Here is a 24,159-nt window from a genome sequence, read left to right on the forward strand (position 1 = left end):
TTTGCTGTTGATTCAAAAATTTTGAAAATGTTGCACATAGTTATAAAGATATTCTTTCTTTTCTACCCAAAGAATCACCTCCAAACAAGGTTCACTTCGTAGAATCGAGATGGAAAACCCAAATTACTTGCAATTGCCTTTCTTCAAGGAAGCTATTAGTTTCCTTGATATGAACAGAAAAGAGAATTTGATATTATAAGAGCAATTGATAAAAGAATATTGATAATAGAATTTTACAAATTTAAAGAGGATTCTTGATAAATGTGGCAGTTTGATATCCTGGGAGCTTCTCTCATGATAATCTTTCTGCACTCTTTTGATTCTCTGGTGTTTTGGCTACATTCTCCTTCATTTTGGAGATGTTCTGACTTTTTTTTCTCTCTTTCTTTTTCCTCTCTTTCTCTTTTTTGGAAGGGTACGCCACAAACTCCTTCAACTTGGAGATGTTTCGATCCTTCTTGGACGATGTTGGCTCATGGGTTAGAAATCTTTGGAAGATAGCTGAAGTTAAATATCTTTTAGAGATTGTCGAGAGGTTCATCGCATCTGCCTTCATCTTGACAGTGCTTTGGACTTTCCCTGGAAGGATCCGTCACAAACTCCGTCATCTTGGAGATGTTTCAAATCTTCTTTGGCCCCAGGGGTTTATTCGCTTAATTCGCCTTCATCTTGACGACAAGTGAAAAATCCCTTTTGCGGATATTTAACTGTAGCTTAGGTGATTTGGAGGAGGCATGGCTTGGATAAATGCTCTCTTTTCTAGCACTCAGGATATTTCCACTGCCTCGTCTTTACAAGAATAGTCTTTAAAGATGTGTCATTGACTGCGATCAATATCGATCATCTGTGGCTTTTCAATAACATTGAATCTTCTTTTCTACCCATATCGAGGACTTATCCTTCATCCTTTTGGTTGGCCAATAGAAAGAATTTATTCTGAATCTCTTTTCGCAAAAGCTTCACTCTTTTGGAAGTAATGCTAAAGGTAAACTGAGGTAAAGATTCGTATAATAAAGATTCTGAAATCAACAGATAATTTGATTGATAGATTGACAAATTTTTTTTGAAATCCTTGGTGAAAGTGAGCATTTGAAGTCCGGTTCAACACATACGTGACGAAAATTCTCCTCTCTTTTTTCCCAAAAAGAGAGACTCAGGCTTAGCCCTTACCTGAATGGGAAATGGGAAATACTCCTCTCTTCCCTGAAGAGGAGGTGTTTGCAAAACGAACTTTCAAAGAGAAATTGAGCTTTCGTCAAAGCTCCCTAATATTAGGCTTCTCTTATGGAAAGGGGGCCGATAATAGTGAGGTCTGAAAATTGGGTCATGAAAGGAACGAGTCCATCATACTCTCCCTGCAAAGAGGGTCTTTCATGACGAAAATGGCCTAGTATGAAATTGGGGGCTCACAAGAAAAGCGAGTCTCCGTCGAGCCTCTCCCTATCAAAGGGTTCCTTGTGTGAAATTGGAAATTGTTTTACAAACGGTTCACAAAGACGCGAGTCCCTTCAAACTCTCCCTGAAAAGGGGCTAAGTGAACGAATTGGATAGCATGCGAAAAGAATGAGCTCCCTCGAACTCTCCCTAAAAGGGGTCTCTCGCAAGAGAAAATGATTGAAATTGGATATTGAGATTGATTGACCCAAAGGTCGAAATTGGAAATTGGAAAATTGGTTGTTGAAAATTGAATGACCCGAATGTCGAAATTGGATGACCTGACGATCGAAATTGAGAATTGGTTTGACCAAAAAGATTGAAATTGAGAATTGAGTGACCCGAAGGTTGAAGTTTGGAAATTGAGTGACCCGAAGGTCGAAAATTGGAAATTGAATGACCCAAAGGTCGAAAATTGGAAATTGGGTGACTCGAAGGTCGAAAATTGGAAATTGAGTGACCTGAAGGTCGAAAATTGGAAATTGAGTGACCCGAAGTTCGAAAATTGGAAATTGGGTGACCTAAAGGTCGAAAATTGGAAATTGAGTGACCCGAAGGTCGAAAATTGGAAATTGGGTGACCTGAAGGTCGAAAATTGGAAATTAAGTGACCCGAAGGTCGAAAATTGGAAATTGGTTGATTTGAAGATTTAAATTGAAATTTGGAGGGCAAAATATCAAATTTGAGTGATTGATAGACCCTGAGGATCGAAATGACTTGGATCAACAAAGGGGAATGATGAGTTCGAGTCAAAGCTTGAATAAAAAATAAAGATCACGAGTCGGAACCCGGATCAACAAGAGAAAATAAAGAGCTCGAATCTGAGCTCGAATGATGTAGAGAGATCACGAGTCGGAACTCGGATCAACAAAAGAAAATGAAGAGCTCGCATTTGAGCTCAAATGAATAGAGAGATCTCGAGTCGGAACCCGGATCAACAAAAAAAAAAATGACAAGCTCGAATCTGAGCTCGAATAAAGAGATCTCGAGTCGAAACCCGGATCAACAGAAGAAAATGATTTGAATAAAAACTCGAGTCGGAACTCGGTTTTCTGAAAAGTTGGGATTTTAAAAATGTACCAGTTTGAACACTAGATTTTGAAATAATACCAGTTCGAGCGCTGGGTTTTGGTTCAGTATTGGTGATTACCTTTCAATTTTGAATCATTTAGGAATTGTGATGGGACTGTTTGTTGAAATCCCAATACTGACCGAATTGTTGTTAATGCAGTTGAATGCAAATGAATATGAATTGACGCATATGAATGCACAAGTGCATGAAATGAGGAATTTGTTTATCCTGCCTGCATACAGAACAATTTTTTTTTTAAAAATGCCCCAGTGTAACTGGGAAAGAAAGTTTGATCATTATTTGAAGAAAATATGAAGGATTACAAGAGAAGAATAAATGTTTCAAGTATAAAACTTTTTCAAGTGTCGGGCATTAATGGGATCCGGCAATTCCACCCCATCGGCGTTGATGAGCCTATATGAGTTGCGGGGTAATGCTTCTTTGACAACATAGGGACCTTCCCAATTTGGCGACCATTTGCCGCCGGGATGATGCTTGAGATAAGTTGTGGATCAAAGTACTAAATCATTGACTTTGAATCTTCTTTCGATGATAGACTTCGCATATTGCTTGGCTACTCTCTGACGATAGGATTGAGCATGCTCTGCTGCTTTTAACCTTCTTTCGTCGAGTAAGTCTAGCTGCACTAGTCGCTGCTATTGGTATCGATCAAGAGGTAATTCTAGAAGCGATGCGAATTTCAAAGCGGGCTTTTGGACATGTAGTGGTAATACTACTTCTGTTCCATAGACCAGTTCTGATGGAGTAGCATTCGTTGGCGTACGAATGGTGGTCCGGTAGGCCCATAATGCATCGTGGATCTTCTCATGCCAGAAATGGCCTATTTCTACGGTTCGCTCCAAGATACGAATTAAAATTTTGTTGGTGGCTTATGCCTGACCATTCCCTTGAGGATAGTAGGGAGAGGAGAAATGATGATAGATTTTGAACTTTGAGCAGGATGTCTTCATCTTTTCATTCTTGAAATGACTGCCATTATCTGACACGATGTCATGCAGGATGCCGAAACGGCAAAGGATGCTCTTGTGAATAAAAGAGACCACGTGTCGGCCTTCCACTGTGCGAAGAGTGATAGCTTCTACCCACTTGGTGAAATATTCTATTGCGGCAAGAAAGTATTTGTGGCCATTTGAAGCAGAATGAGTGATGGGACCTACGACATCGAAGGCCCACATGGAGAACGGCCACGGAGAGACAACAGACTGTAAATAAGTTGCCGGAGCATGGATGGAAGGTGCGTGTATTTGGCATTGAACACACTTCTTCACATGATAGTAACAGTCTTGCTGCATGGTCTTCCAATAGTAACCTGCTCTGATGATCTGCTTGACAAGAGTTTGGTAGCCGACGTGGCCACCACAAATGCCTTCGTGTGCTTCTCGCACGACTTGTTTGGCTTCGTCTTCGTCCAAGCATCTGGAATACTCTGAACCGAATCCTCGATGATAGAGGACATTTGCCAGAATGAAATATCAAGTGGACATACGCTGGATTGCTCACTGCTCTTTCTTTGAGAGCTCTGGAGGAAATTCGCCAGTTTCTATGAAAGTTTTGATATTGTAATACCAAGGTTTCTTCTTTTGCTCAACCTGGTTTACTTGTTCTGTTGGAAGGAAAGCAGGTTGGTCAAGTCTGCCAATTTCGAAGGAGCAACATGATTCTCCATTTTTGACTGCCAAAATGGAGCCTAGGTTGGCTAGGCTATGAGCCACTTGATTAAAATCTCTCTTGATATGGAAGAGCTGAAATTCTTCAAACTTGCTGACAAGAGCTGAAACAAGTTTTTGATAGGGGAATAGCTTTTGATCTTTGACTTGCCATTCGGCTCGAACTTGATTGACAACAAGTAATGAGTCGCCGTAAGCATGCACTCTCTTGACATTGAAGTCTAATAGAATCTTTAGACCTTGAATCAGGGCTTCATACTCAGCCATATTGTGGGTACATTGAAAATCTAACTTGAGAGAAAACATAATCATCTCTTTCTCAAGAGTGATTAATAAGATTCCAATGCCTATTCCAGCCATGTTCTTAGAACCATCGAAAAATAAATTCCAGACTAGAGATTGCTGGATATTGCAAATTTGCTCATCTGGGAAATCATCTTCGGCTTTCACCTCTTCTGCCAAAGGAAAATCTGCCAATTGATCAGCGATTGCTTGGCCTTTGATTGATTGCTGCGAGACATATTCTAAGTCATAATGCATCAGTAAGACTTGCCATTTTGCGACTCGTCTGCTAAGAAAAGGTTATTCTAAGATGTACTTGAGAGGATTGAGCTTCGACAAAATTTTGACCTCAGATGCCAGTAGGTAGTGTCTTAGCTTCTGACACATCCATACCAGAGCTAGGCGGGTCTTCTCTATTTGAGAGTATCTCTTTTCATAATCTATGAAAGTCTTACTCACATAATAAATGGCATGCTCTATCAAGCTGCCTTTTTTGTACTGCGCCAAGAATCCGCCGAATGCGACTTGATTTATTGAGATGTATAATAAAAGAGGTTTTCCCAATTCTGGCAGCTTCAAGATGGGAGGATTGAGAAGATACTTCTTGATTCGATCGAACGATTGCTGACACTCTGGTCCCCATTCGAACTTCACTCTTTTTCTGAGCAAATGATTGAAAGGTTCGCATCTCATTGCCAAGTTGGAAATAAATCGTCGGATTGATTGCATACGCCCTTGAAGACTACGCAATTCTTTGAGATTTTTCGGGGGTGGCATATCGATGATAGCCTTTGCTTTGGCTGGGTCAACTTCAATTCCCTTTTTGCTGACCAGAAAACCCAACAGTTTGCCTGATTCGACTCTAAAAATGCACTTTTGCGGGTTAAGCCTTAACTTGTAAAGAATGAGTCGCTTAAAGACTTGATCAAGAGCTTCACGGTGATCTTCTTCCTCTTTGGATTTCACGAGAATATCATCAACATACGCATCCATGATTTTGCGCATCTGATCGTGAAAGATAACAGCCATCGCTCTTTGATATGTTGCTCCTGCATTCTTGAGCCCAAAAGGCATAACTGTATAGCAGAAAGTGCCCCAATGCGTAGTGAAGGAAGTTTTTGATTGGTCACGGGCGGCCAACTTAATCTGATTGTAGCCGGAATATCCATCCATAAAGGAGAACATGGCATGTTCTGCCGTGCTGTCGACTAGAAGGTCGATGCTTGGAAGTGGATAGTCATCCTTCGGAGTTGCCTTATTGAGGTCTCTGAAGTCTATGCAGATCCTTACTTTGCCGCTTTTCTTTGGGACAACGACAATATTGGCTAACCCATCTGGGTAGTCAATAGTTCGGATAAATCCTACTTTGAGCAGATCTTCAAGTCCTTCTTTGACTTGTTGTTCTATTCTAGGATCCATTTTTCTCAGCTTCTGCTTGACTGGCTTAGCATTTGGCTTCAAGACGAGACGGTGTTCGACCAATTTTGGGTCTAAGCCCGGCATATCTTCATATGTCCATGCGAACACTTCTTCATGTCGCTTGAGAAAATTTGTAAGTCTTTCCTTCTCTTCTGGACTCAGACTGGTTCCGATCTAGAGAATTTTGGGATCTTCCTCTGAACCGACATTGACCTCTTCAGTCGGATATTGTACTAGAGGAGATGGTTCATCTTGCTTCTGAACTGCGGCGAACTCTGGTAACTCCTAAAGAGACTGATCATATTCTGCACAATCATCTGATCACTTTGCAATTTGGCCATCTTCGCTGCTTGCTTTGACTCTGTGAATTATTGTCGTCTTCTGAAAAGCCTTGAGATTGAGAACGAGCTTCTTGATTGTCCGAGAAGTCATTCTGAAATTTTAGATAAGAAATTTGGTTCAGATAAATCGGCCTATCGTAAGACAAGCAATCATTTGAAGAGAACTATGCATAAAATGGCTTTGAATTATAAAATGAGGAGATAGAGAAGGAAGATAGATGGCATCCGGATAGACAAAGAAATTTGGAATTTTATTGATTTTGGATTGATCAAAGACATTGAGAAAATGAGACATTTATTTTGAAAGAATGGAAAACAACAAATGGTCTTCAATGTGCTCCTTTGACAAAAATAGTCTTCTTTGACGAGCTTCCTCCGGAGAACCCCAGTCCTGCTCTGTGGGGCCGATGCTTCTGGATCACTGGATCGATGCGGCCATCTTCATTTTTGCCAAGTCCCTTGAAGGGTTGATAATCGTGCTTTAGAAGTAACTCAAATCCCTTTCTTGCCTTCATGAATTGGGGAAATAATGGGTGATCCTTAATGGTACTGTAGTTGATCCGGCCTCCAACCTTGAAGAATTAAGGACCTCTCCATCGGTTCATGGCTACAGTGTGCAGAGATACTTTTGAGGATGCCTGGAGTATTTCTCGATTTTCTCCGAGATTAATCTCTTCACTTTCCCTGATGCTGGGAATATCCGCAGTGAATGACGGTCGGGGAATCATGGGCTGCGGGAGCCTTTCTTCTGGGTCTTCTCTCAGTATTGTGGTAATCATTCCACCTTTTGACCATTTTACACATTGATGGAGGGTGGAAGGCACTGCATTTGCATTATAAATCCATGTTCTTCCGAGCAGCAAGTTGTAGGTAGGTGGCACATTGACCACATGGAAAAGGACGGAGTGCACCGAATAGTTGATGAATACTTCCAGAAATATCTTGCCCTTGGCCGTTTGACCATGGTTGTCAAACCCATAGATAGTGATGGGATCTGGAATATATTCTTCGTCCTTGATCCCTAATGCCTTCGCTGTCATCTTGGGACAAATATTGAGGCTACTGCCTCCATCGACTAGCACATGCGATATTGTCATTCCCCTGACTCGAACGACAATGTATAAGGCATTATTATGAAATGAATGAGGCTTTGGAAGGTCTTCATCTGAGAAGGTTATTGGCGCATTGGTCATGGCAGAGTTCACAATCTGAGCCATGTCTTCAGGAGTGGTACTGAGCTTAACTTTGATTTTCCTGAGTAAATCATCCAGGACTCGTTGGTGCTTGCTAGAATTCTTGGCCAAGTCAAAGATAAAAACATTAGATAGAGCGGTCAGAGGCTTCTGAGTTGAAGTTTCTCTCTTTTTTGGGTGGGATTTGAGAAAATGCTCTGGGAGCCTCAGAATTTTACTGGCTGCTGCAAGAAATATTTCGGCTGGCTCCGCTGCTACTTTTAACTTGCCAAAAGCTGCAATTAGATCCACCTTCTTGGTGGCTGGTGCTGCTTGCCGTAGCACCGAAACCTAGTGCTGCACTTGGAGATCTTGTGCAGAACACGGCTAGATGTGTTCGTGCGGTAGAAATGGCTGTGCAGACACTACTGCCGTGGTGTGTGGAGGAAAGGGGTGATTGAGAATATCCATTTTCTCTTCTTCTTCTCCTTCCACTAGAAGATTTTTTTCAATAAGATCTTGTATAATGTTTTTTAGAACAAAGCAGTTCTCATTGTTGTGTCCCACTGTCCTGTGGAACTTGCAAAATTGATCTTTCCATTTCCCCATAGGCACAGGGGGATCAGCCAGTCTTGGCAACTTGACCATTTCCTTCGATAACATATACTCGAGCACGTCTTCCAGTGATTGATCAAGAGGAGTAAACTTTCTATCATAACTCCATCCTTCTTGTTTGGTCTTCTCACGCAGTTTCGGCCCTTGATCTTGCTGAGGAGGCTTGCTGTATTGAGGAGCAAGCTTTGCTTTCTGATCTCCTTTGTGGTTCGAACTTCCTGCGCCATAGCAGTAATCCCTCTTCTGCCCTTTATGCTGATTTCGGCTTTTGTTGTTGTTGTTGGCAGAATAAGTAAAGTGAGCTTTCTTCTTCTGCTCACTTTGAGGGTTGCTTTTGGAAAAAGTGAAGCCTTCGTAGACTCCATTTTCCACACTCAGCGCGAGCCATTCGGCTCGCTCAGTTAATTCGATGAAGGTACGGGATGGTGCGGTGGAGATCAATCCTTTTAAAGACTGCGAAAAGTTGTTGAGGATTAGGGACAGTGCGTGCCTTTCCGAGATAGGATCTCTCATTTTGTTGCAGGCTGATCTCCATCTGTGGATAAAGCCCCGTGCTTTTTCATTCTCATTCTGCCTGAGATTGCAGAGATGACTCAATGTAGGAAGCGCTTCTGTGTTGAACAAGAAGCGTTCGATGAATAGGTTTACTACTTTGTCGAACTCCTTGAGTTCGATTGGGTTGATATGCTCAGCATACCACTTAGCTGCAACTCCTTCCAAGCTGCGGGGGAAGCATAGAAACAGTGCTCGGTTGTCCCTCTTGAACCTCGAGCATTCAACAAAGAATGTGGCGAGATGAGCTTTTGGGTCGCCAGAACCGTCGAACTTGATGAATTTACGGGGGAGATTCTCCAGATCATCATCCCCTTCTAAGCCATCATAGAAGTCCTCACTGGTGAAGACTTTCTTGCCCTTGTCGCAGGCTTGCAGATCCTTGACAACTCGGGCCATTTCCCTGAACTGTGCTTGCAAGGGCTCTTCTGCATCTCGGCTTTTTGATCTGTGGCTTTTTCTCTGTTCTCGGCCCCGCTTCTGAAATACCGGAGGCACTTCATACTCTTCATCTGTGTTTTCAGTTGAGTCTGTTCCATCTGAGATTTCTTTCGGTTGGATCTGCTTTCTGGAAGTCCTCTTGTCCCTTTGGCCATGGAACTTTTCTCTGAATGGGTTTCTTTCTGAGCTGGTTTCGGGCTGCTCATTCATCATTTTGTTCATCATCTTCCGAAACATGGCATACATTTGAGGGTCTATGCCATCATCTTCTTGTTGCTGCTCTTGACTCCTCTCAGACCGGGGGGAACCCATCTCTTCTTCTGAGGCCGACGAGTACTGAAATGCCGCTGTCCTTTTGCATGATCTTGTTTGCACCATCAAATGCTGTAGATGCTCTCTGCAGGGCAAAGACCTGATTAGATTCTGTAGGAATTGGTTTTTGGATGAAATATTTGCTGAAACTATGGCAGACAATTTGAAAAGATATCCCATTACTAGGGACTGAGTCATCGCGAGAATCACGACAATTGTGTTGTCATTCTTTTTGCAAGAGAAATAAACAACGAAAATATGCCTTGTTACCTAGGCGAGGTCGTCAAACCACAATAGAAAGAGAGAAAATTTTATAGAAATGAGGAAAATATGATTTTATTGATCTTGACAAAGAGGTGGAGGACAGACGATTTGCCACCATTCATGATAGTCGGTGGACACTCTAGGACCTGGAAAGATTTTAAGAGAGACAAAGGAGTCCCAGCCGTAGTGGGCAGAATGATATGCCCCAGACCATTGTGCGGAGGTGAGATCGAACTCTGGCATAGCTCCTGATAACAGTCGGGCTTCGACGTACTGCTGCCTCTGGGAGAACTGTCGAACACATCTCTCTGGTTGGTAGTAAGTGCAGAAGAAAGGTCCCAGCAACTTGAACCGCTTACCATAAGCGTATGTATATCTGGGAGGGGATAATTGTCGATCAAAATAGTCCCAGACAACGTCATCTTCTTGAATGTTGTTGATCATGGATCGGTACTGCACTACTGGAAGGAGTTCTTGACCATTGTATCTGAAAGAGCTTGCTCGGGCTGGAACATGTTGGAGGAACCAGGATTGAAGTGCGTAGATGCAACATTTAACTAAGATGGATTCTCCCAGTGACAATCGAGTCAGACCACGATATAGGAAGGTGAGCGCTGTCATGGCTATGGAGAGGCGATTGGTCTGCCGACTTCCCCATCTTCTCATAAGCTGGATTATTCTGATGTCCATGTAGTTTTGTCCATCTGGAAAGAGGGATAATCCTACAGTGCACAGAACCATTGCATTCTGAATCCTTTCTTTAGCTGTCCTGGATAACGAACTGACTTCAACGAAGGTCCCGTACTGGCGGTACAACTCGAGCAGGTCAACATATTCATTTTCGTCCAACTGGATCAAGGGCCAAGATCGGCAGCCTATCATACGAGCTAATGAATTTCGGGGGTCCAAACCCTTGACATTGATAAGGAATTGATGTTCTAATGGATCGCCTGGTTGACCGGCTGGTTCTGGTAACCCCATGACTTCTGAAAATTCATCCATTAAAACGGTCATTTCTCCCCATGGAAACTAGAAGGTGCACGTCCGTGGATTCCATCGCTCCGCCATTGCGTGAATTAGGTTGTCGTTGATGGTCTGCTTTCCGACTGCTGATGCCAGTTCTAATCCGCACTCGCTCAAATGGTCCAGGAACATTCGGGAAAAGCTTTTTAGCCAGGAATAGTACCACCGGGGAATGAAAGTTCTGGTGCTAAGGGCTCGATGTTCAGGACAACCTTGTCGCACCTCGTAGGAGATGTGACCTTCAGGAAACATAGGATCGACTTGACTGGATGCCATCGAACTGAAAATAGAGAAAGACTCAGAATGAGACTTTTGGGAAATGTGAGAAATTTTTGAAAAATTTTGCAGGCAGGATATAAAATGCGGCTAGAAATTGGAGATCCAGTAGAAAGGTAGAATGAAAAATCGCCTGGAGTTTTGAGAGAAATGGGAGATTTGAGAAAATCATCCATGGTTTGAGAAAAAGATCGCGTGGAAAATAAGGATATTTTTAAAAAGGCCTAATAAGTTGGAAAACATTGGGAAATATAAAGAATTGAGGAAATAACACACATACAATCACATCCTGCACAAACATTTATGCACATTCAGCACTCCCTAAAAGGCTGACTCTAGATGCATCACTTTGAAAACAGTTGTAGGACCCTAATCCTAACTCTAGGTTCAGATCATCTTTGTCCAATCCGGTTATGCCGATATACCCGAACCGAATTCCGAGGTACGTGGCATAGAATTTCAACTCCGGTTCTAAGGTAAGGTTTTCCAACATCCTTGAGCGCCTACCGATATACTTCGGACTGTGGCCCGCGGTACGTGGTAGGGGGGCGTTAACCCAAATAAGTGGCTCAGTTGTGAGGCTTTGTCCCAAACTAGGGTTCTGGAAGAGAGCCCAGCAACGTGAAGACCGGGTAATGATAGGTAATGGAGATTTTGAAAAATGATCACATGCAAGAAATAGAGGGCTCTAAATCCTAGAGAGATAGATTTTGAAAACTTTGAAGAAGCATACATTGTTTGCATTCAGATCCTAAATTGAGGAGAGTTGTATTTAGACCTAAGTCTATGTGAACATGAAAATATCTCCTCAATCTGGTCCTACCAAACCATGCCTAGTCTACATGCAGTCAATGTCAGCTAGGTCAGAATCTAGGCTCCTAGGTTCGCATGATATCAAAAGTAAAGAGCTGACATTTTGTGAACATAATTTCAAAAACTAAGTCAAGCACAATTTTGGTCAGACAAGGCCAGGTCCCATCACGGTCGCCAAACCTGTTATCGTCGCGAAATTTTTCCCGTCTTCCCTTCCTTGCGGAAGAGAGAGGGAAACGCTTTCGCGATTCAAACTTGACCGGATTTTGGAAATTGTTTTTGAAATACTCGCCTCCGTTTTTGAAAATTGCGGGAAAATCCATGGGATGGGGCTCGACCTGTTGGTACGAGGTTCGACCATTCCTGCCGCCTTTAACAGGGGTAATCGAACCAAGGACCAAAATTGTGCTTGACTTAGCTAAATTACCAAAATCATGTTCTATCCTAAATGCACAGAGAATTCAGGCATATGCTATGAAGTTTTGTAAAATGTAACTAGGAAAGACATGATGTATGCTCAGAAAAGGTTTTGGAGTTGAAAAACATTTCTCAGAAAAAAGGTCAATCTCTCAGAAAACTCAGATGAAAAGGGGTTTTTGAAATCACGAGAAAGTCCATAAAGATGTGGGAAAATCATGAATAGTTGAAAATCCTGGGAAAATAGAAGTGATTCTTGAGAAAAAGTTGAACATTTGAAAAGGGAAACACTTCTCAGGAAAACTCGGACTTTGAGAATTTTCTTAGGAAAATGATGGAAAATATATAGGAAAACTCATTGGAGAAGAAAAAAAATTGAACTTGGGAAATTGAAATCCTGGGAATCTTACCCTTGAAATACTTGGAAATCGATTTTGATCTTTGAGAAAGGTGAGAGACTTCTTTTGAAAATCTTAAGAAAATAACCTTTTCCATGAAAAACTGTGGAAAAACTTGACTTGGGAAAAGCGATTTTGAAAAATTCTCAGAGTTTCTTGAGAAATTGATTTCTTGAGAATGAAACTTTCTTAAGAAAATCACGAGAAAACCAATGATTTCATGATGCAAATGATATGAGTGTATGAATGCACTTTGAAAGATTTTCTAAGAAATTTGTTGGAAAAATGTGTATTAAGTCAAAATAAATCCTTCACATATTCTGACTGTGGCCATGAATATGTTCAGAGTTTAATTGATTTAATGAACAATACTTTGAAAATATTAGAAATATGATGTGCATTTTAAGATAGCCTAAGAGTGTAGGCTCAATGTGACTAGTAGAAAGATGATGGATCTGGGTCTCGTCCATATTCCGACTAGGGCCGTAAATATGGATTCCACCGAGTCCGTCAACTCTCTAAGAGTTGGTGCACGTGCCATTCGTGAACATCCATAGTGCTTTTGAAATAAAATGCATGAATCATAGAAACAGGATTTTGCATGAATTTAAACTATATGATATGCATCCTAGTCTAAGCAGAAATTTAAATCTCTTATTCCAAAATTTATATTATTACATCACTAAATAAATGAAATGAAAGAAATGGCAGACTTCAGCTCCTTCTTTTGAATATCCCTGCCAAACTTGAAATAAGGTTAGCTCAAATATGTGGGTTTTTCCACGATTTTCCAATAATATTACGAATTTATTGGACTTAATTGGATATAAACCCTATTCTCATGCTTCATTGATATTTGAAATAATGAAAATGCAATAAATTCAGTAGAAAATAGTTTGAAATTCGAAATGGTTGTCAAAATGACCAAAATACCCCTAATTATAAAGTTATCCCTTTAAAATCAGGGTTTTTTGAAGGAAAAATTGGTAAAATTGATATCTCGAAATTCAAATTGAATCAAATGATGATGAAATTCAGTATGAGGCATGATGACATGCTGCTAAACACATTAGAACTGTAAATCAGAATTTGACATTTTGCAATTTATCCAAAATAACGAATTTCGCTTGTTTTTCGCTTGGATCCGGGTCCCGCGGGGCCCTGTTTTGATGATATGGCTAAATCAAGCCTCAAATGAATTCTAAATTACACCAAATTCGGTATGAAGCATCTACCTACTCTGATAAACAGCTTAGAATGCTAAAAATCACGAAATGATATGATTTGAATGCTAAACTTTAAAGAAAGTCCTAAAAAGGTTGGATTTCGCCTATGGACCCGAACCAAATGCAATGCTTAATATGATAATGCAAAATTTACACCATAAAAACTTCTGATATTTTGCAGACTGCTAAAGAACCCGAAATGGAACCCTTTTGGTTTTTACTGCCTCGAGATTTGAACTATGATGAGTTCGGTAACGGGGATTCAGTTCTGATGGAGGCAAAATCGACCTAATCTAATATAAAATGCTAAAAAAAATAGAAAACAGCCATGGAAATTTCTGATATTTGACAGAGCTACTCACGACACCTACAGAGACAACTTTTATGTTCATGACTTCGGCATTTGATCAACATAAACACAGATAAAAATATAACTTTTCACGTCTAAATCAACAGAACATACAAATGCGACAGAACAGGAGACTGACAAGAATAATCCGAAACAGATATCACAACTGTTCTAAAAATCACCAGCTTTCAGATGCAAATAGAGGACATCTAGGACATAACATTCACTTTTACATATTTGGATTTGGATCAATACCCAAAGAGAACCCATCTCCTTAAGTCGATCCAAAATCTCAGAGGACCAAATGAGGCTCTGACACGTGTCCCAAACTCTCAGATTTTTGTCAGATGTCAAGAAAAATCCTAAAACTCTCAGAAAATCAGGTTAAAAACTAGACATCCTCCCGAGTTCATAACATCTTTTGGATAAAAAATTGGACCTCACATAAGAGAGTTCTCGATTTTACAAGTCAGAAATGAGCTTTTAAAACGCATCCCGGGTAACAAAACCCGACTTACCATTTTGAATGTTTACCGCAGTAAACAAATTCAAATCCTTCCGAATTTTTGGCACATTTCTAGGGACACCCAAGGGCGCATACCAAGATGTTTTTAGAATTTTTAACGAAAATTAAATACATGAAATAACGTGTGGACTAACTGACAAAAACAGAGAACTACTGAAATTGAGCAGAATTGAAATAAACACCAAATTAAACCTAATTAACTTATACAACATGCTAAATAAATGAAATAAAATATAAATTAAATTTAACTAGATGCATGAATGCTAGAAATCATCTAGGAAGCATAATTGTATTTTTTTTTATATATGTCATTTTGTGAGAATAGCTCAATCCATTCCTCGGATGAGCTCTTTCTTCAAACGACACGTGAATCAAATCATGATATTATGAAATCAAGGGGAAAGGAGGTGTACCTTGCGTTGTAATGCAGATTTGAAACTCTCGAGATGGATGGCTACCAATGGCTTCGTTTGTCCTTCGATCCGGGCTTCAAATGATTCATAGAGATCGACCCACGCTTGAATCAAATTGGCCACGACACGAGCAATGTAGATGCTTCACTGCACCTTCTCCACTGAGCCCAAGGGGGGCGTGAATTCCAAGAAACACACTTGAGTTCTAAAAGGGATCTAAGCTGAAGTTCAAAATCCAAAAATTGGAGTCCTCTAGGCTGGGCGTGAGCCCTTGTATTTGTAGAATTTTTTTGAAAATTTTGAATTTCAAACAGGCTCAATCTGAGCCCTCCATGTGGCGCCATGTCAAGGGGTGCTATTTTGATTTTTTGAGAAAATAAAATGGGAAATTTGTGGGTGAGACACCTCAGCAGAATTTGAAAATTTTTAAAATTGGGGTTTGCTTGATTTTCTCTGCAGGAGGCTCCCAAATTGCGCCACCTCAGGGGGTGCTCTCTTGGAGTTTGAAATTCAAACTTTGTTTTTCTGAAGCTTCTCAAATGGCACCACCTCAGGGGCTACTTTTATAAAAAAATATAAAATAAATATTAAAATAAATATTAAAATAGAGCCAAGTGGGGTTCTGGAATGGCACCACCTCAAAGAGGTTCTGAGGTGTAAAGTTGGAAGCAGTAGGAGCATGCCATGTGGCGCCACCTCTGGAAGCTCTTGACACATGTCAGAAGTACAGGAATGGAAGAAGCAGACTGTGCCACCTCAGAGGAGTTCAAATTTCTACTTTTCTGCAGGAAAGGAGAGGCTGACATGTGGCAGTTCAGGATGATCCTTGGTTTTGACAAGTGTCAGCTGTCTGGAGGAGCCTTTTCAAATGGCGCCACCTCAGGGTGGATTTGAAATTCAAATGGAGGTTGGCCCTAGAGGAATGGAGGATGGACATGTGGTGCCACCTCAGGGTGACTCCTACAATGCCATGTGGCAGTTGGGAGGAACAAAGAACATGTGGCACCCTCATAGACCATCTGGAAAAGGCAGAACTCAGGATTTGCGCCACCTAGGCCTTGTCTGAAAATTTTTGAATGGTTTGCTTTTTCTGAAGAAGGCCAAGAGTGACATGTGTCCTCTATTTTTCTGAAGGAAGCTGGAGATGACATGTGTCACCTACTTTTCTGAGAAAAGTAGAAGGAGACATGTGTCATCCTGCTTTTTCTGAAAGAAGTAGAGATTGACACATGTCCTTTGCAGGAGACACACTTCAAATGGCGCCACCTCAGAGGAGACAAGTTTTACTTTTTCTGGCCAGGACAACACATGACACTTGGCATCTCAGGGTGATCTTGGGAATGACACATGGCGCAGGGTGGAGATGGTGGATACTGACACATGGCATAGAATGACATGTGGTGGCTTCTTAAGGTAGCCCCACACTGACACTTGGCAAATAAATGGGAGGAGAGAGAAAAGAAAAGTGGCGCCAATCTAGGGGACAAGGCTCCTATATTTTTGGGTTTTTCAAAGTTCAGATTTTTCAAAAGAAAAGCCTATGTGATACCACCTCAGTGTGGGTCCCACATTGCTTCTTTTTTGAAATAAGGACAAGGCAACAACCTCTTTTTTGGAATTTTCATAAAATTTGGGCTAATTGGTAAAACATAATTTTTTTTTTGAAAAGAGTTGGCCCCTGTAAGGCAATTTTGTAAAAGAATGATAGTTGAAATAGCTGACAAAAGGGATAAATCTGAGGTGAAGTGGCTGAAATCCATATTGAAAACTATCCAGATCGTTTTCTTGAGGAAATATTTTGAAATTCAGAGCCCTGGGGTAAAATGGGAAGAATTGATAATTTTGAAGACCCAGGGTTTTGAAATCAATTTTGAAAAGAGTTGAAATTCAAATATGGATTGAAAATTTTGAAATCGAGAGTTCTGGACCTCGAAATGACATGCTGTGCAGTGCAGTGATATGAAATGCTCATGCAATGATATGCAATGCCATGTCTTATGCAATAGAATCTTGAACCAAGACTTGGAGATGCCTGTCTCCTGTCAGAAATAAAATTTTGAACATCTGAGCTAAAATAGAGAAATTTTGAGAGTTGCAGATGAAATTTGGACTTTTCAAGTTTTGAGCTCAAAAATGACCATTTTGCCCTCCAGCGATTTCAAAGGCTGGATGATGATGTTTGGTGAAAATGTCGGGGAGGTGAGTGAAAATTTGGGGTGTTTACAGGGGTGCGCCTGCCTCATTTTTTTTTTCGGCAAGGGGTCGCCCCCTGCCTCATTTTTTATTTCTGGCAGGAGGGGTCGCCCCCCTACCTCTCTTTTTTTCCGGTAAGGGGGGGACCCGTTCCTCTTTTTTTTTTCTGGCAGGGGGTCACCTCCCTTGCCTCATTTTTTTATTCGGACATGGGGTCACTCCTCTGCATTTCCGGTAGGGGGTCGCCCCCCTGCCACTTTTTTTTTTCGGGCAAGGTCGTTTTTTTTTTCCGGCGGGGGGTCGCCCCTCCTGCCTCATTTTTTTTTCGGCAAAGGGGCGACGGGCCGGGGGGCGCCCGACGATCGTCGGGTTCCTGAACCATGGCATCACCCCGTGTCTGCCGCTCCGGGGGATGATCACTGCCTCCGGAGACCTCGTGTCACTGTCGTACATCGCTTGCCTACTGACTGGCCGACCGAACTCGAAAACCTGTTGGGCCAAATGGAGAGGTGGTCGATGCCTGGGAGGCATTCCACCTAGCCGAAATCCCATCCGACTTCGATATTTATTCTAATTTTTTTTTCTTTCAGCAGAGGGTGACTTCATTTTAACACAGTGTCTCTTGCAGATTTCTCAACGGATCCCGCTTGTGCCCCGCTACCCGTGGTAAGTAAGTGACAAAAATAATGCAAATCGGGTAAATACCCGTGGTGAGTAAGTGATGCAAGCGCATTACATGTTATTGAATTTATTGGATGCAACACTTTACTGTTCACACACTCACTTAGTTGTTGATATCTAGGACTGCTTTGTTGGAGTTTGGAGATCATGTTGAGCATGATTTTAATGTATGAGAATAGAAGTGTTCATATTTTTGGAGTACGTATTCCATGCTAGGCATGGTATTAGTTAGCGGGATATTGGAGTGTGTTTGCTGCAGATACATGCTTGACATTTTTTTAATATGAATATTTTCGATATATTGCAATGTTTGATATGATTGTATCCATGCTTGCATGTAGTTACTTTCAATTTGATTATGACCTACATGTGAAATTGTATAATGAAAGCATGCTTCAAATGAATGTATCGTGTAATAAATAGTTTGCATATGAAAATATTAAGTTATCAATGCATGCATCATAAATTTTTATGATTATATGACATCATATATTGCATGATAAATTTGATATTTTCTTCATCATAACATTCTGATGATTCTCTTTTAACTGGTTAGGATACTATTTGTAACATCATATGACAAAATGACTGCAAACTGTGAATGGATGTACCGTAGGATAGTTGACAATGAGTTATCGCATGAATATATGGATGGTGTTGAAAGTTTTATTGAATTTGCAATGGCAAGTGTCAGTATAGTGGATCCCGCAGGATGGATTAGGTGTCCCTGCAAGATTTGTAAGAACAATCGATTTGTAGAACCTCATGGCATTAGACGTCACCTATACATGAAGGGTTTTGTGAATGATTATCAGAATTGAACGTTTCATGGTGAAGAATTTAGAAACAATTTTGATTCACGGGTGAATGTGGTGCATGATAATCCATATATGAATTTGATATTTGATGCCGCAGGAACAAAACTGGGTTCTGCTATGGGTCTTAGTGATGTAACAACTGCAGTAGATGAAGAATCATCAAACGATGCTGCTAGTAGATTTTATGATTTACTTCGAGCCACTTTGGAACGGTTGAGAGAGTCACACTATCTTGTCTGCAGTTCTTCAACTAATGAATTTGAAGTCTGAGTATAATTCGAGTCAATCATGTTTTGACCGTTTGTGCATAATTGTGAAGAGTATGTTTCCCAAAGATGAGAAATTGCCACAAAATTTCTATCGTGCGAAGGTTATGGTCAATGCTCTAGGTATGGGTGTGAACACCCCAAAGTTTCCAAAAAAATCCAAAAAATTTCCTTCTTGCCCCTGGCTCCAGCTTCTGAATAAATTGGGTCAATCTCTGATAAAAGTCCATTTATTTCTCAGATTCACTGAAATCCAGACTCAACTTTCATCTCTGACCCAATTTCTGATCTGAATCAGATACCCGGATCCAATTCTGATCCCGGATCTCTTATTTCTCAAAAAATTCAATTTCTTCCTATTCTCTTGAGGTTTTTCTTAATTCAGGGTCCAAACCCAATCCAAAATCTAATTTTTAAAGCTTTATCAAAAACCCTGGATCCAGATCCATTTTGGGATTCATTTTCTGAGAAATCAGGTGTTTTTCCTCAGAAACCTCATTTTAAAAAAATCTTAAAAGTTTTTAAATAAATTTTTTTGGTAAAAAAATACTTCAAAACCCCATTTGGATCCCATTTTCTAAGGAAACCTCGCATTTTTCCAATACTTTTAAAGGTTTTATGTCAAAAACCTAAAAATGAATTCCAGAAAGTGGTTTTACGCACCCTTTTTGAAAACTTTTTGAAAAGACCACCTTTTGAAATTTCATGAAAATCAAGGGGCCTATTTCAAAAAATCCCCAACGGCTTGCCGTTGCAAGGAACCGCAGGGAGGGGCGATGGAGGGAATCACCTCGATCCTCTCCCTCTCCCGTTCATCTCCAACTGCCCCATTTCCCGATCCTTCTTCTCTCTCTTTAAAAGAAGCACGAAGGGGAAGCCCTTAGGCACCACTCTTCACCCCAGCATTTCTCGACATTTCTTCTGTCTTCCCTCCTCTTCCCCTGTTCCCTTCCTCTTCCGATGATTCCCCTCTGAGCTGTCAAAGAAGCCCTTCTCTCTCCTTCAGAATTCCAACACCACAGAGGGACTCCAAGTAATCCGGTAAGTGCCTTTCCCCATCTTCCCTCTGTAATGTCTGTTTTCCTGGTTTTCTTTTAATTTTCTGGATAATTTCCCCCATTAGAGCATCCACATAGCATCGATTTTACCTATGGCAAGCACCGATCTATGAAAAAATGCAATATCAAAGGGAACGGATGCGTTCCAACATTTTTTTTTCTTTCTTTTCATTTATGTTTGATTTCTGGTTTAGGATGATATTTGATTTGTCCATTTTATTGTGTTCATTTCTTCTATGATGTATCATTGTTCATTACATTTGAAGTCTTCTTAGTTCGATTTCTGATTTTTCCATTTTCTATGAATTTCTGTATTTTATAATGCATCGTTATTTTCCCTCTTTCTAATCTATCCCCGAATACTTGTATACCTTGCGTTCACCGAATTCTCTTTCTTTCTTTTTCCTTGCACTTTCTGCTTATTTGCTGGTTGTTGCATTATGATTTTGATATTCTGTATGTCTTGTTCCCCTGGGAGTGCTGGTCGTATGGTTGTTTAAGCATTGTACATTTGATCTCATTGAACATGATATTGGATAATCCTTTTTTTTTGTCCTTTCTGTTTCTCTATTCATCATTCCTGTAATACATCATTATGTTTGATCCTTTTGGCCGATTCACTGCACCCATAACGTTTTAAATATAATAGCATTTAGAATCTACGCTTTGTTCACCCTTGTTTCAACATCGCATGTGTATATTGCTCCTTTGTTGTAGGATCACTCATTCATAACGTCATAATGTATCTTCTCTGCAATCAGTTTTGTCATCTCATCTGCATCCTTCCTGGGTTAAGGATTAATGGGTGTAACATTGCTCGATTTTCCTTATTAAAGGAAGGAATCAGGCTGTTTACTTTCTTTGAGAACTCTCGATATAGGCAGCCTCTTTTCCCTCGACCTTAGCATGTTCAAACATTACATTCGGATAACATATATGTGTTGGTAGTGATGGCCGAGATATCTGTCTCCACCGAAATTCCTATTAGTATGACACCCCTCTGTTCAAGGGTATATCACTAAGTGCGCTTCTGAAAGCTCAATGGTCGGGAGGCTAAGGTTGTATAAGTTGGGGCCTGTGGGGATCCGATAGCACCCGCAAGGAATATCTGTAACTGCACAATTTCCTAAAAGGAAATCTGTGAAAATCTTGGTAAGAGATGCTGATAATTCCATTTTCAACAAAGCTCCTGGTGAGGTTAGTATCAAAAAACCCCTTTCACGTGATGCCAGAGACACCATACAGGATCACCCAGGTAAGTGCTCATCATATGATCTCTATATCGTGTTCATTATCACCTGTAAATCTCACATGGAAGTATAGAGCCCACTAAGCATTAGTGAGCCAGCATGCACCAGTCTATTTTCCAAGAGCTGGACCCCATGGATCCATCACCAGCTTGACTAATGATTCAAGTTCACAAGATAATTTTAGCTCAATTTCCGCCCCATTGAAGCTGAAGACCTCACGAGACCTCAAATTGGTCTGCTGTCTATCCATGCCAACTCGTTAGTTTACTGAAATCGATTACCCATTGCTGGAATCTGGTTGGCCACGAGCCACATTCTGCTCGACCTCAGCCTTATGACTTGTGAGATTATCTTGCCGAATGATTGGGAAATCCATTTCCCGACAAGGCTTCTCATCCCAGCAATCGATCTTTCATGGTGAGGTATCTAAAATCTCATAACACCTTGTCTCTGCTCAGCATTAGCATTATTGCTTATATCTCATCGCTAAATTATAAATTTAAAGTTCAAAGTTTTATTTTCTGTAGTTATAAATGTGTTAATGCATCTATAGAACCTGCATGTTCTCATGTAACTTATTTGAAGCATCAATGATCATAATTTCCTTCTGGTTTTATCTCAAATTCCATTGCGATTTTCCTCTTTCAGTGATCCTAATCTGATTGGTGTTGTGTCCCTCTGTATTGCTCTGGGTTTTTTTTAGAATCAGCATCTCCCTGTATGCTTTACATTGTTTCAAATATGTTACATTTTCTTGTTGTAGAATTGTGTTGCGTTGGCATTTCTTTTGTTTTCATATTGGTATTTATAGATTCATTTCATGTTTTGCAAGCCTGCCATGCATTCCAACTACATTCTGGCATTTTCCACATACTTGGCTTATCATTCATACCTTCGCACTTATGATCACCCTTCATGCATGTATGCCTTAATAGTAATATTAGTCACACCATTTGTGTGTCCTGCAAAGGACACTATTCACATCATTATCTCTGTCAATACATCTTTTGTAATACCTTCAGCATCATTCACCTATAGCCTTGTGCACGACACTTCATATTCCCTTCACAACAATCTGGTTTCCATCTCCCTATATACATATACCATATTCGTTGCTAGGTCCATCTTATATTGTATATGTCTTCTACAAACATCTTCATTCACCCATTACACAGTCCACCTGTTCTAACAAATATCACCAGCTCCTTCATCACTTACCTGATTCAATTCACCAATAGCCATATTACTATCCCCTATGCATCTGCACTCTCACATCATCTCACACACGACCTTCATTGCTGCTATACCCCACATGCCCCTACCTGTGGCAACTCCTTTATCATCATCTCCATCTCCCTGATCTCCATCTCCCTGTTGTATTGTTACTGCACCCACCTGCTACCTGATAGCTCCATCCAACCCCTCCACAACATCACCAGCAGCATGTCTACCATCTCCTACACCTTCCCCTGTAATGCACCACTTATACCTCCATGGCAACATCATGTTAGCCACAGTCCTCAGCCATTTGGCTGCCTTTACAACAATAACCCCTCTTTTCCCACAGCATCATTCACTGCTATTGCAGCAAACCTTTCACAGGTTACTTTTTCTGCACAAGCCACTTTCACACTCATTATCATAATCACACATTAACCACTTCTACAATACTACCCCTTCTCACCTTTGCACCTACCATCTGTATATACATCACCTGCTACTTCACCATCACATTGCACTTCCATCACACTGCAGTATCACTATCCACTGCATTCCATTTGGCCATTTACATATCTTACATAAGTTGATGTAGTCTTCTTATACATCCCCTTTGTGCAAGCATACGTGTGCACTCTCTTCTTAGTTTATGCACAGTATATAGGAATCATGCATTTCCTTTTCTATTGGTCTATGTATCATATCTGCACTTTTTTTTTCTCTCTTTTTCATGCATGATGCTTCAGTATTATATGTACACTTCCCTAATTAACTCATGCATGATATTTTAGTATTATATATGCATTCTCTCATTTGATTTAGTGTATCATATACACATCGTCACATCCAATTTTCCATGAATGTAGGATACTACTCATGCATTCCAGATAGGCATATCCTCATTTAGCTCCCAGAGGTATATATATGCATGTTAATTCTTTAGCATGATATGTCTTTTCTATATTGCTTATGCTAACTCGAACAAACTTTGCAGGAGTTATATAAGAGAGGCTATTTTCCTTCAGAATTTAGTAGTTATAACTTCAATTCCAATTTCAAACCTGTAATAGCTAGACATCATTGAGAATCTTTCCCTTTCAGTACTAGATTAGAATGTATGAGCATATACATCTTCTAGAATTGCTTGTTTCATGATATTTTTCTCTTTTATTTCAAAAATTCATGATGGGAACACGAATAGAATGTGCATCATTCTAGTAAAAGGTGATTAAATCCTAAGTTGACGATTTACATCAATGGCCATAGTCAAGGTATAAACAAAACTTAAGATTTTCATCTTTTATAGAATAACATTGAATCCACACTGGATCTTCTTTTCAAAATCATCATATCTCTAAATAATTTTCTCCTTTATCAGAGTTTAAGTTAAAATTAACTCAAAATGTATATCAATGGCCATAGTCAGGATATATTGAGAGTTAATTTTATTTTAAACTCTATAAAAGCACCAAAATGTGTTTTATTCTTCACTTGAATTTGAATACGATTATTATATAATACATCTTATGACCATAGCCAGAGATGTATTTGTAAACACCCCAAATTTTCACTCACCTCCCCAACATTTTCACTAAACATTATCATTCAGCCTTTGAAATCGCCGGAGGAAAAAATGGTCATT

The sequence above is a fragment of the Nuphar pumila genome, chromosome 4 (genome assembly GCF_984573655.1).
Source record: "Nuphar pumila chromosome 4, dmNupPumi1.hap1.1, whole genome shotgun sequence".
NCBI lineage: Eukaryota > Viridiplantae > Streptophyta > Magnoliopsida > Nymphaeales > Nymphaeaceae > Nuphar > Nuphar pumila.